The following is a 12,634-nucleotide window of genomic DNA, read 5'->3' as shown; positions in this document are numbered from 1 at the left end:
TTTAGTTTTGGATGGATTCGGAGTATCAAATTCAGGATCAACAAGAGTTTTTAAGTCTTTAGAAACTGGATTAACATCTGAAAATGTAGAAGTTCCACAAGCTAATTCTTTAGGGTGATCTTCAGACAAGATTGAGATTTCATCATTGCAAGTGCTCTGTGGTGTATTCATGGTATCAGACATGGTTTATTTGCAAAGCGTTTCTACTATAGGTAGTTGATCGTCAACTCTGTTAACACTGAAAGGTTGTTCTTTGGAAAGAAATGGAACCGGAGTCTCTTCAGAAATCACCTTTACATTGTTATCTAAATTTTCAGTTCTTGCCTTTGAATTGATTATGGTTTCTTGCAATAAAACACTAAGTACAGTACTTATCATCAGATCTTCGAATACAAGATTCATGTTCATGTCTTTAATTTTGGTGGGAGACATTACTTTTTTCAATTCTTCTGTTTCAGAGCGCTGGTTTTCAGGAGTCTTTAGTTTCAGGGACACAGCAGGTGACGTTGGTGTGGCTGATTTTACATCAAGATCAGATACCGGTAGCTCAGAGATCTGTTCTTCACTAATTGTGGAGCTGGAAACAGGATACACATTGGCAGGGATCAGCAGGTCAGGGTCAGTGGTTGAGGCTGCAACTGTGTCCAGTTCTAGGAGAAGGCTCTCATTTTTTATGACAGGCTGTTCAGATTGCTGGCTTTCTTCCTTGTCTGAAATCTCCACGGTTTGCTTTGACACAGAAGAGATTTTTAAACTTTCTGAGAAGTCCATTACATTCTTAGTAACTGCGGGTATTTCTTCACGGTCAGAAAAATCTATTAACTCACTTGAATCAGGAACTGTCTCTTCATTATCTGAAAATTCTATGATATTGTTTGAAAGGGCAGGAGTATCCCCACAATCTGAAAATTCTGGAGTGTGCGCCATTTGAACAGCACTATCTGCAGGTTTGTTCACGGCAAGGCAGGAACCACTGTCATCACTAGATTCAGATTCTTCAACACTGTTGCACAACTTGCCATTAATCTCCAGTAAAGACATATCTTGGTTTCTTAAGGTGCAGCTATTGGAGTCTGCATCAGAACTCTCTTCTTCCTTTGGCTTTATTTGTTCTGATAGAGGGGCTGAGACACTTCCTTCTGAAGACTCTGATCCATCCTTTGAATCAAGAGGTGTAAAATCTCTCAGAGATGTCAGAGATTCAGTCAACTGTGCAGGAATTTTCACTGGAGAACTACAGGCTGAGAGAGAGTCTGAAGAAGAGGCTGATATATTTATAACTGGAGCTGTCTTTTGACTGTCATTAATAGAAGGGACAATCTGCTCTATAGTAGTCTTTGGAGAGGCACATGTAGTAGCATACTGTTCTTTAACCGGTTCTGTGCCTTGGACGAGATGATCTCGTCCAAGGCTACAGTTCCCCTGTGCCTTGGACGAGATCATCTCGTCCATGGCACAGGGGAACTTGGGGGCCCAAGTCGGGATGGAAGGGGAAGACCTTCCCCTTCCACCCCCGACCCCCCCCACCCCCCCTGTGACGTCAGCACGCAAGCGCGCGCTGATTTGTCACAGGGGCCTCCCTAGTCGCGCTGGAAGCTCTGCTTCCAGCGCGATTGAAAAAGAAATGCAAAAGCATTTCTTTTTCAATCACTTGGGAGGCCCGGAGGGTCTTCAAAGGGAAGGAAAAGTATTTCCTTCCCTTTGAAGTCCCTCCGAGGGTTTCAAAAGCCGGATTGCTTGCAATCCGGCTTTTGAAACCCCACTAGACACCAGGGATTTTTTTTTTTTATTGAAACTGACAAAAGGGAGCGACCCCTTGGGCAAGGGTCGCTCCCAGGGGGGGCATTTTTTTGAGAAGGCCTTTTCTGCCCCCCCTGGGGGCAGAAACCTCTAGGCACCAGGGACCATTTTTTTTTTATTTTATTTTTTATGTTTCATTTCTTTTTTTTTTGGTGGGGAGAGACCCCTTAGGCAAGGGTCGCTCCCCTTGGGGGAAAATTATATTTTGGCCATTTCTGCCCCCCTTGGGGGCAGATTGGCCTATTTTGATGAGGCCAAATTTATTTTAGGCCATTTTTAACCCCCCTGGGGGCAGTTCGGCCTATTATTAGGCCGAACTGCCCCCAGGGGGGGGGGGCAGAACCCTCAGGGCACCAGGGCCAATTTTTTTGTTGTGTTTTTTTTTTGTTTGTTTGTTTTTTTCGAGATGGGGAACGACCCATCAGGCAAGGGTCTTTCCCCTGGGTGGCAAATTGTATTTAGGCCATTTCTGCCCCCCTTGGGGCAGATTGGCCGATTTTAGGTCAATCTGCCCCCAAGGGGGCAGAAACCACTAGACACCTGGGATTTGTTTTTTGACGCCAATGTCACGCAGGGGGAGCGTCCCCGTAGGCAAGTGTCGCTCCCGGGGGCGGGGGTGGGGGCTGGGGGGGGCAAATTTATTTTAGGCCATTTCTGCCCCCCCTGGGGGCAGTTCGGCCTATTATTAGGCCGAACTGCCCCCAGGGGGGGGGCAGAACCCTCAGGGCACCAGGGCAAATTTTTTTTTTTGTGTTTTTTTTTTTGTTGTTTCTTTTTTTCGAGATGGGGAGCGACCCATCAGGCAAGGGTCGCTCCCCTGGGGGGCAAATTGTATTTAGACCATTTCTGCCCCCCTGGGGGCAGATTGGCCGATTTTAGGTCAATCAGCCCCCAAGGGGGCAGAAACCACTAGGCACCTGGGATTTGTTTTTTGGCGCCAATGTCACGCAGGGGGAGCGAGCCCGTAGGCAAGGGTCGCTCCCGGGGGTGGGGGTGGGGGATGGGGGGGCAAATTTATTTTAGCCCATTTCTGCCCCCCCTGGGGGCAGTTCGGCCTATTATTAGGCCGAACTGCCCCCAGGGGGGGGGGGGGCAGAACCCTCAGGGCACCAGGGCAAATTCTTTTGTTGTGTTTTTTTTTTTGTTTGTTTGTTTTTTTCGAGATGGGGAGCGACCCATCAGGCAAGGGTCGCTCCCCTGGGGGGCAAATTGTATTTAGGCCATTTCTGCCCCCCTTGGGGCAGATTGGCCGATTATAGGTCAATCTTCCCCCAAGGGGGCAGAAACCACTAGGACCCTGGGATTTGTTTTTTGGCGCCAATGTCACGCAGGGGGAGCGACCCCGTAGGCAAGGGTCGCTCCCGGGGGCGGGGGTGGGGGTTGGGGGGGGCAAATTTATTTTAGGCCATTTCTGCCCCCCCTGGGGGCAGTTCGGCCTATTATTAGGCCGAACTGCCCCCGGGGGGGGCAGAACCCTCAGGGCACCAGGGCAAATTTTTTTGTTGTGTTTTTTTTTTTGTTTGTTTGTTTTTTTCGAGATGGGGAGCGACCCATCAGGCAAGGGTCGCTCCCCTGGGGGGCAAATTGTATTTAGGCCATTTCTGCCCCCCTTGGGGCAGATTGTCCGATTTTAGGTCAATCTGCCCCCAAGGGGGCAGAAACCACTAGGCACCTGGGATTTGTTTTTTGGCGCCAATGTCACGCAGGGGGAGCGACCCCGTAGGCAAAGGTCGCTCCCGGGGGCGGGGGTGGGGGCTGGGGGGGGCAAATTATTTTAGGCCATTTCTGCCCCCCCTGGGGGCAGTTCGGCCTATTATTAGGCCGAACTGCCCCCAGGGGGGGGGGCAGAACCCTCAGGGCACCAGGGCAAATTTTTTTGTTGTGTTTTTTTTTTTTTTTTTTTTTTTTCGAGATGGGGAGCGACCCATCAGGCAAGGGTCGCTCCCCTGGGGGGCAAATTGTATTTAGGCCATTTCTGCCCCCCTTGGGGGCAGATTGGCCGATTTTAGGTCAATCTGCCCCAAAGGGGGCAGAAACCACTAGGCACCTGGGATTTGGGATAACATAACCTGGTCCGAGCCCCGCAAGTCACCCCATCTTGGATTCCCCTATGTCTCTAGTTTTCAGAAATGCACAGGTTTGGTAGGTTTCCCTAGGTGCCGGCTGAGCTAGAGGCCAAAATCTACAGGTAGGCACTTCGCAAAAAACACCTCTGTTTTCTTCCAAAATTTTGGATGTGTCCACGTTGCGCTTTGGGGTGTTTCCTGTCGCGGGCGCTAGGCCTACCCACACAAGTGAGGTATCATTTTTATCGGGAGACTTGGGGGAACGCTGAGTGGAAGGAAATTTGTGGCTCCTCTCAGATTCCAGAACTTTCTGCCACAGAAATGTGAGGAACATGTGTTTTTTTAGCCAAATTTTGAGGTTTGCAAAGGATTCTGGGTAACAGAACCTGGTCCGAGCCCCACAAGTTACCCCTCCTTGGATTCCCCTAGGTCTCTAGTTTTCAGAAATGCACAGGCTTGGTAGGTTTCCCTAGGTGCCGGCTGAGCTAGAGGCCAAAATCTACAGGTAGGCACTTCGCAAAAAACACCTCTGTTTTCTTCCAAAACTTTTGATGTGTCCACGTTGCGCTTTGGGGTGTTTCCTGTCGCGGGCGCTAGGCCTACCCACGCAAGTGAGGTATCATTTTTATCGGGAGACTTGGGGGAACGCTGGGTGGAAGGAAATTTGTGGCTCCTCTCAGATTCCAGAACTTTCTGCCACAGAAATGTGAGGAACATGTGTTTTTTTAGCCAAATTTTGAGGTTTGCAAAGGATTCTGGGTAACAGAACCTGGTCCGAGCCCCGCAAGTCACCCCATCTTGGATTCCCCTAGGTCTTTAGTTTTCAGAAATGCACAGGTTTGGTAGGTTTCCCTAGGTGCCGGCATAGCTAGAGGCCAAAATCTACAGGTAGGCACTTCGCAAAAAACACCTCTGTTTTCTTCCAAAATTTTGGATGTGTCCACGTTGCGCTTTGGGGTGTTTCCTGTCGCGGGCGCTAGGCCTACCCACACAAGTGAGGTATCATTTTTATCGGGAGACTTGGGGGAACGCTGAGTGGAAGGAAATTTGTGGCTCCTCTCAGATTCCAGAACTTTCTGCCACAGAAATGTGAGGAACATGTGTTTTTTTAGCCAAATTTTGAGGTTTGCAAAGGATTCTGGGTAACAGAACCTGGTCCGAGCCCCACAAGTTACCCCTCCTTGGATTCCCCTAGGTCTCTAGTTTTCAGAAATGCACAGGCTTGTTAGGTTTCCCTAGGTGCCGGCTGAGCTAGAGGCCAAAATCTACAGGTAGGCACTTCGCAAAAAACACCTCTGTTTTCTTCCAAAACTTTTGATGTGTCCACGTTGCGCTTTGGGGTGTTTCCTGTCGCGGGCGCTAGGCCTACCCACGCAAGTGAGGTATCATTTTTATCGGGAGACTTGGGGGAACGCTGGGTGGAAGGAAATTTGTGGCTCCTCTCAGATTCCAGAACTTTCTGCCACAGAAATGTGAGGAACATGTGTTTTTTTAGCCAAATTTTGAGGTTTGCAAAGGATTCTGGGTAACAGAACCTAGTCCGAGCCCCGCAAGTCACCCCATCTTGGATTCCCCTAGGTCTCTAGTTTTCAGAAATGCACAGGTTTGGTAGGTTTCCCTAGGTGCCGGCTGAGCTAGAGGCCAAAATCTACAGGTAGGCACTTCGCAAAAAACACCTCTGTTTTCTTCCAAAATTTTGGATGTGTCCACGTTGCGCTTTGGGGTGTTTCCTGTCGCGGGCGCTAGGCCTACCCACACAAGTGAAGTATCATTTTTATCGGGAGACTTAGGGGAACGCTGAGTGGAAGGAAATTTGTGGCTCCTCTCAGATTCCAGAACTTTCTGCCACAGAAATGTGAGGAACATGTGTTTTTTTAGCCAAATTTTGAGGTTTGCAAAGGATTCTGGGTAACATAACCTGGTCCGAGCCCCGCAAGTCACCCCATCTTGGATTCCCCTATGTCTCTAGTTTTCAGAAATGCACAGGTTTGGTAGGTTTCCCTAGGTGCCGGCTGAGCTAGAGGCCAAAATCTACAGGTAGGCACTTCGCAAAAAACACCTCTGTTTTCTTCCAAAATTTTGGATGTGTCCACGTTGCGCTTTGGGGTGTTTCCTGTCGCGGGCGCTAGGCCTACCCACACAAGTGAGGTATCATTTTTATCGGGAGACTTGGGGGAACGCTGGGTGGAAGGAAATTTGTGGCTCCTCTCAGATTCCAGAACTTTCTGCCACAGAAATGTGAGGAACATGTGTTTTTTTTAGCCAAATTTTGAGGTTTGCAAAGGATTCTGGGTAACAGAACCTGGTCCGAGCCCCGCAAGTCACCCCTCCTTGGATTCCCCTAGTACCCTAGTTCTCTAGTTTTCAGAAATGCACAGGTTTGGTAGGTTTCCCTAGGTGCCGGCTGAGCTAGAGGCCAAAATCTACAGGTAGGCACTTCGCAAAAAACACCTCTGTTTTCTTCCAAAAATTTGGATGTGTCCACGTTGCGCTTTCGGGTGTTTCCTGTCGCGGGCGCTAGGCCTACCCACACAAGTGAGGTATCATTTTTATCGGGAGACTTGGGGGAACGCTGGGTGGAAGGAAATTTGTGGCTCCTCTCAGATTCCAGAACTTTCTGCCACAGAAATGTGAGGAACATGTGTTTTTTTAGCCAAATTTTGAGGTTTGCAAAGGATTCTGGGTAACAGAACCTGGTCCGAGCCCCGCAAGTCACCCCTCCTTGGATTCCCCTAGGTCTCTAGTTTTCAGAAATGCACAGGTTTGGTAGGTTTCCCTAGGTGCCGGCTGAGCTAGAGGCCAAAATCTACAGGTAGGCACTTTGCAAAAAACACCTCTGTTTTCTTCCAAAATTTTGGATGTGTCCACGTTGCGCTTTGGGGTGTTTCCTGTCGCGGGCGCTAGGCCTACCCACGCAAGTGAGGTATCATTTTTATCGGGAGACTTGGGGGAACGCTGGGTGGAAGGAAATTTGTGGCTCCTCTCAGATTCCAGAACTTTCTGCCACAGAAATATGAGGAACATGTGTTTTTTTAGGCAAATTTTGAGGTTTGCAAAGGATTCTGGGTAACATAACCTGGTCCGAGCCCCGCAAGTCACCCCATCTTGGATTCCCCTATGTCTCTAGTTTTCAGAAATGCACAGGTTTGGTAGGTTTCCCTAGGTGCCGGCTGAGCTAGAGGCCAAAATCTACAGGTAGGCACTTCGCAAAAAACACCTCTGTTTTCTTCCAAAAATTTGGATGTGTCCACGTTGCGCTTTGGGGTGTTTCCTGTCGCGGGCGATAGGCCTACCCACACAAGTGAGGTATCATTTTTATCGGGAGACTTGGGGGAACGCTGAGTGGAAGGAAATTTGTGGCTCCTCTCAGATTCCAGAACTTTCTGCCACAGAAATGTGAGGAACATGTGTTTTTTTAGCCAAATTTTGAGGTTTCCAAAGGATTCTGGGTAACAGAACCTGGTCCGAGCCCCGCAAGTCACTCCTCCTTGGATTCCCCTAGGTCTCTAGTTTTCAGAAATGCACAGGTTTGGTAGGTTTCCCTAGGTGCCGGCTGAGCTAGAGGCCAAAATCTGCAGGTAGGCACTTCGCAAAAAACACCTCTGTTTTCTTTCCAAAAAATGGGATGTGTCCACGTTGCATTTTGGGGCGTTTCCTGTCGCGGGCGCTAGGCCTACCCACACAAGTGAGGTATCATTTTTATCGGGAGACTTGGGGGAACATAGATTAGCAAAACAAGTGCTATTGCCCCTTGTCTTTCTCTACATTTTTTCCTTCCAAATATAGGAGAGTGTGTAAAAAAGACATCTATTTGAGAAATTCCCTATAATTCACATGCTAGTATGGTCACCCCGGAATTCAGAGATGTGCAAATAACCACTGCTCCTCAGCACCTTATCTTGTGCCCTTTTTGGAAATGCAAAGGTTTTCTTGATAGCAATTTTTTACTCTTTATATTTCAGCAAATGAATTGCTGTATACCCGGTATAGAATGAAAACGCACTGCAGGGTGCAGCTCATTTATTGGCTCTGGGTTCCTCGGGTTCTTGATGAACCTACAAGCCCTATATATCCCCACAACCAGAGGAGTCCAGCAGACGTAACAGTATTTTGCTTTCCATAATCTGACATTGCAGGGAAAAGTTACAGAGTAAAACGTAGAGAAAAATTGATGTTTTTTTCACCTCAATTTCAATATTTTTCTTTTTCAGCTGTTATTTTCTGTAGGAAACCCTTGTAGGATCTACACAAATGACCCCTTGCTGAATTCAGAATTTTGTCTACTTTTCAGAAATGGTTAGGTTTCTGGGATCCAGCATTGGTTTCATGCCCATTCCTGTCACTGACTGGAAGGAGGCTGAAAGCACAAAAAATTGCAAAAATGGGGTATGCCCCAGTAAAATGCCAAAATTGTGTTGAAAAATTGGGTTTTCTGATTCAAGTCTGCCTGTTCCTGAAAGTTAGGGAGCTGCTGAGTTTAGCACTGCAAACCCTTTGTTGATGCCATTTTCAGGGGGAAATCCACAAGCCTTCTTCTGCAGCCACTTTTTCAATTTTTTTTTAAAAAAACGAAATGTTCACTGTATTTTGGCCAATTTCTTGGCCTCCTTCAAGGGAACCCACAAAGTCTGGGTACCTCTAGAATCCCTAGGATGTTGGAAAAAAAGGATGCAAATTTGGCTTGGTTAGCTTATGTGGACAAAAAGTTATGAGGGCCTAAGCGCGAACTGCCCCAAATAGGCAAAAAAAGGCCTGGCACAGGAGGGGGAAAAGGCCTGGCAGCGAAGGGGTTAAGCCAAAGCTGGTGATCATTTTCTTTTTTCAGGTTTTCAAATTGCCTTGCAGTAGTTTCCATCAGCTGCTCTGCTACTTCTTCTGCCTTACAGGTAAACAGAATGTCTGGTTCTGGCAACAGTGAAATATGCATTGATGAAAAGAGCCCACGGGCAAGATTTCTAGTGTATGTTACAACATATTCATCATAGAAGTCCAATATCTGCCTTTTAATCTGCAAAAACTGCTCTTTTAGTGTCTGTATGTCCATATTGTTGTCAAACCCACTCAGAATAGAAAAGGGTTTATCAGAGCTTTTAGGGATTGAGACTGGTGTATTATCATGCAGTTTAAGAAGAGCACAAGCCTTTTGAGTTGAACTAAGGAATCCCACAGTCTTTACTGATCCCTTTGGTACAGAGTTTATCCTGCTGAATTGAAAGCTCTGAGGGACTGGTAGGTCTTTACAAGAGTCAGCACAGCACATAGGAATTGAGACTGATGCACTGTCATCCAATTTGGGAAGAGCCAAGCCTTTTGAGTTGAACTAAGGAATCCCACAGTCTTTACTGATCCAATAAATACAGGTTCTATCCTGCTGACTTGAAAGTTCTGAGGGACTGATAGGTCTTTATAGGAGTCAGCACTGCACTTTGAATTCTGAAAAACTGGCCTAGATGGGCTGAAGCATTCAACAGAAAACAAGGGAATCCCTAGTGTGGCTTCTTGAACAGTGCCAGGGTTCTTTATTTTGGCAGAGTCCTTGAGGTTAACTTGGGATGCACTAACATGAAGCAAGGAATTAACCAGTTTTTCTTGAGAGTAAGTGTCTTGTGCAGAGGTAGCAAAAGCTCTTTCACTGTTAGGAACATTCTCCCCTGTATGAGGCAATAGAATTTCCAAAAACTCATTATTTCTTTGTAATTCTTCTACAGACAGGGATTGGGGGTCATACTCATATATATGATAATAGTTGAACATTGATGGATCAGCAAGCCATGCAATGTAGTACTGAATTAGCAATCTTTGATTTTCTTTAACAAGTTTATCCTTTCAACTAAGGTCTTTTTTAGAGGTCTTCAGAGAATGTAAAGGTTTAGAAAGGGGTGTCTTAACATGATAGGAAAACATTTTAGGTCTGTGTGTGCATTTACTCACTGGGGAGCTTGACATTTTTGGTTCGTGCATTCTGTCACGGTTTCGGGTGGGTCTGATCAGGACTCTGGTTGGGACACCCTTTGAGGTCACCGAATATCCTAAAGAGGTAGTATACTGGGGCAGAAGAGCAGCTAAAGGCATACACGAAAAGGATAGCTACGGATAGGCACAGGAAAGTAAAAGCAGAGCAACCCTTGTGTGAACAAACAGGAACCAGATTACTAACGGACAAACACGCTGGGGTTGTACACAGAGTAAGGCGCAGAAACTCCCACAGTGACAGGGAATGTCAATGCCTCTGTGCAGTTTGCTCTTACAGATTGTCACCCTGCTAGCCCAATAGAAAGGAGAAAGCAGAAGTGATTCTGTGTCTGGACCCTAGAGCACAAACAAGGAAAGTACTTACATACACAAGACACGCTCTTGTGGGTCCAGCTGGAAACTAGGCACGAAAGACACGTTAAACACTGGCCAAGGATGGGGGCTGGAATTGCCTCCTGGAAACCAGGAGCCAACCCCAGTACAAAGGAGGACACCTATACACTGGTGAAGACTGATAGAACACTTACCAGACACAAAATAACCAAGAAGAAGCGGAAACAGAAGGGAACAAACTAAGAGGCAGAGGCAAGAACTGGGAACAGGCTCAGGCTGAAGCAAAGGCAGGACTAGGACTGGAAAACAGGGCGCAAACTTCTGGCCGGGACAAACAGAGACAGGACTGGGAAACTGAGAGCAGGCTCTGGCTGGAACAGGCAAGGACAGGGCTGGAATACAGGGAGTAGGAATAAGCAGTGAACAGGATTGGGAAACAGAGAGCAGGTTCAGGCTGAAACAAGGCAGGAGCAGAACAGAGAAACAGGGAGCAGGCTCTGGAAGAAACAAAAAGGTACAAGGCTAAGAGATAGGGGGCAGACTCTGGCTGGAACAATCAGGAGCAGGGCAGAGAAACAGGAAACAGGATCGAGCTAGAACAGAACAGGAACAAAACTGGAACACCATCCGATAAGGGGTCTGTAACACAAAGGAATCGAACTCCAATGCACGACGGGGATCTTGAGGAAATGGCTGCTTATAAGCAGTTCCAAGCTGGGCTTCACAGAAGAGGCCTCAGGTGTGTGTAGTTTCAGACACTTGCAAGTCCTGGAGGAGAGGATCCGGTGAAAAGGAGCAACTGGACTTCTCCCATAGAAAACAATGGGAAACAGAATCTGGGCTTTCCTGACTACCAGGCTGTGCATTATGTGATTTGAAGTCCCAGGAAGAAAATGTAGTACAACACAAGTATACCATGGGGAAAAGAGAAACAAACAGGAGTCAGCAAGGGACTCTAGATAACTGTTCAAAGTGATTTCCAGGCTTCCGACAGTCCCCTTACAGCACCCCCTAGAAATGGGACAACAGAGTCGTAACAAGGGGAGGGAACCAGACTGGGATTGCCAAAATGGGACTATTAAAACTATGGTGGCCTTTTGGCGATGTGCTTGAGCAAGCACTCTGTTGATCATGATGAAAGGAGGGAAGGCATGATTCGTTAAGTTTGAACAGCCTTGGAGGAAAGCATTCGTAGCAAGAGCTTGGGGATCCGGTCTCCAGCTGAAGAATTGAGGAAGTTGAGTATTTAAACGAGAAGCAAAGAGGTCTACTTGGAAGGGTCCCCATTTGCGATAGATTAGATTGAAGACGGAAGAGTGAAGTTTCCAGTCGCTGTAGTCTGATAGATGACTAGAATAGCAATCTGCAACTGAATTGAGAGAACCCGGTAGATATTCTGCTTGATCTGAAATTTTGCGATGAAGGTTGAATTCCCAGAAGCTTTTGGCTACTTCGGCTAGAGGTTTGGGTCTGGTACCGCTGAGATGATTTATGTATCTGACAGCTGTGAGACTGTCTATGCGGAGAAGGACCGAGCATTGTACCTTGTTTTTGGTGAAGCTTCTGACTGCAAAGGAGCCTGCAAGCATCTCTAAACAACTGATGTGCAATGAAGACTCCTGAGGAGACCATGTGCCTCCAGTCTATATTTGACCACATATTGCGCCCCAACCTGTTAGGCTTGCATCGGATTCTAAGACAAGATCTGGGGCTGATGCAAAGATAGTCCTTCTGTTCCAAGCTTCGAGATGGTCTAACCACTATTGAAGTTCTGTACGGGATTTGTGATCGAGGAGGATGGAATCTGAATAAGCAAGACCCTTGTGCAGGTGTTGAATTTTTAGTCTTTGGAGAGCGCGATAATGAAGGGGACCCGGGAAGATCGCTTGAATCGAGGAAGAAAGAAGACCTACAATCCTTGCAAGAGACCACAGGGAGAGAGAAGTCTGCCTCAAAGATTGGATTATTTCTGATTTGATGGATTTTATTTTTGAAACTGGGAGTTGAAGTATGCCTTGAGGGGAATTTACTAGAAACCTGAGCAATTCTGTGGTTTGTGTCGGGGTTAGAACAGATTTGTCGGTGTTGATTATAAAACCCAGTTCTGATAGACGAGAAGTGGTGTAAGAAAGTTGAGAACGAAGAGTGACCAAGTCTTGATGCATGAGAAGGATGTTCTCTAAACAAATGATTAATCGGAAACCCTGTGCTCTGGGATGAGCTACCACTGGTTTCATTAACTTGGTGAAGCACCAAGGAGCTGAGTAAAGGCCGAATGGAAGACAAGATAATTGATAGGTTTGGTGTTGCCATTGAAACTGAAGAAACTTCCTGTGAGAGTGATGGATGGGGACAGTTAGAGAGGCGTCTTGCAGGTCTAGGCGAACCATTTTGAAGTGGCGATAGACCACAAATTGATTGAAGTGTTTTTTTTGTTTTTCCTTATTACCAGAAAAATGGAA

The sequence above is a fragment of the Pleurodeles waltl genome, chromosome 1_2, assembly GCF_031143425.1.
Source record: "Pleurodeles waltl isolate 20211129_DDA chromosome 1_2, aPleWal1.hap1.20221129, whole genome shotgun sequence".
In the NCBI taxonomy this organism is placed as follows: Eukaryota; Metazoa; Chordata; class Amphibia; order Caudata; family Salamandridae; genus Pleurodeles; species Pleurodeles waltl.
The sequence above is the reverse complement of the archived record's forward strand: the minus strand, read 5'-3'. Positions refer to the sequence as shown.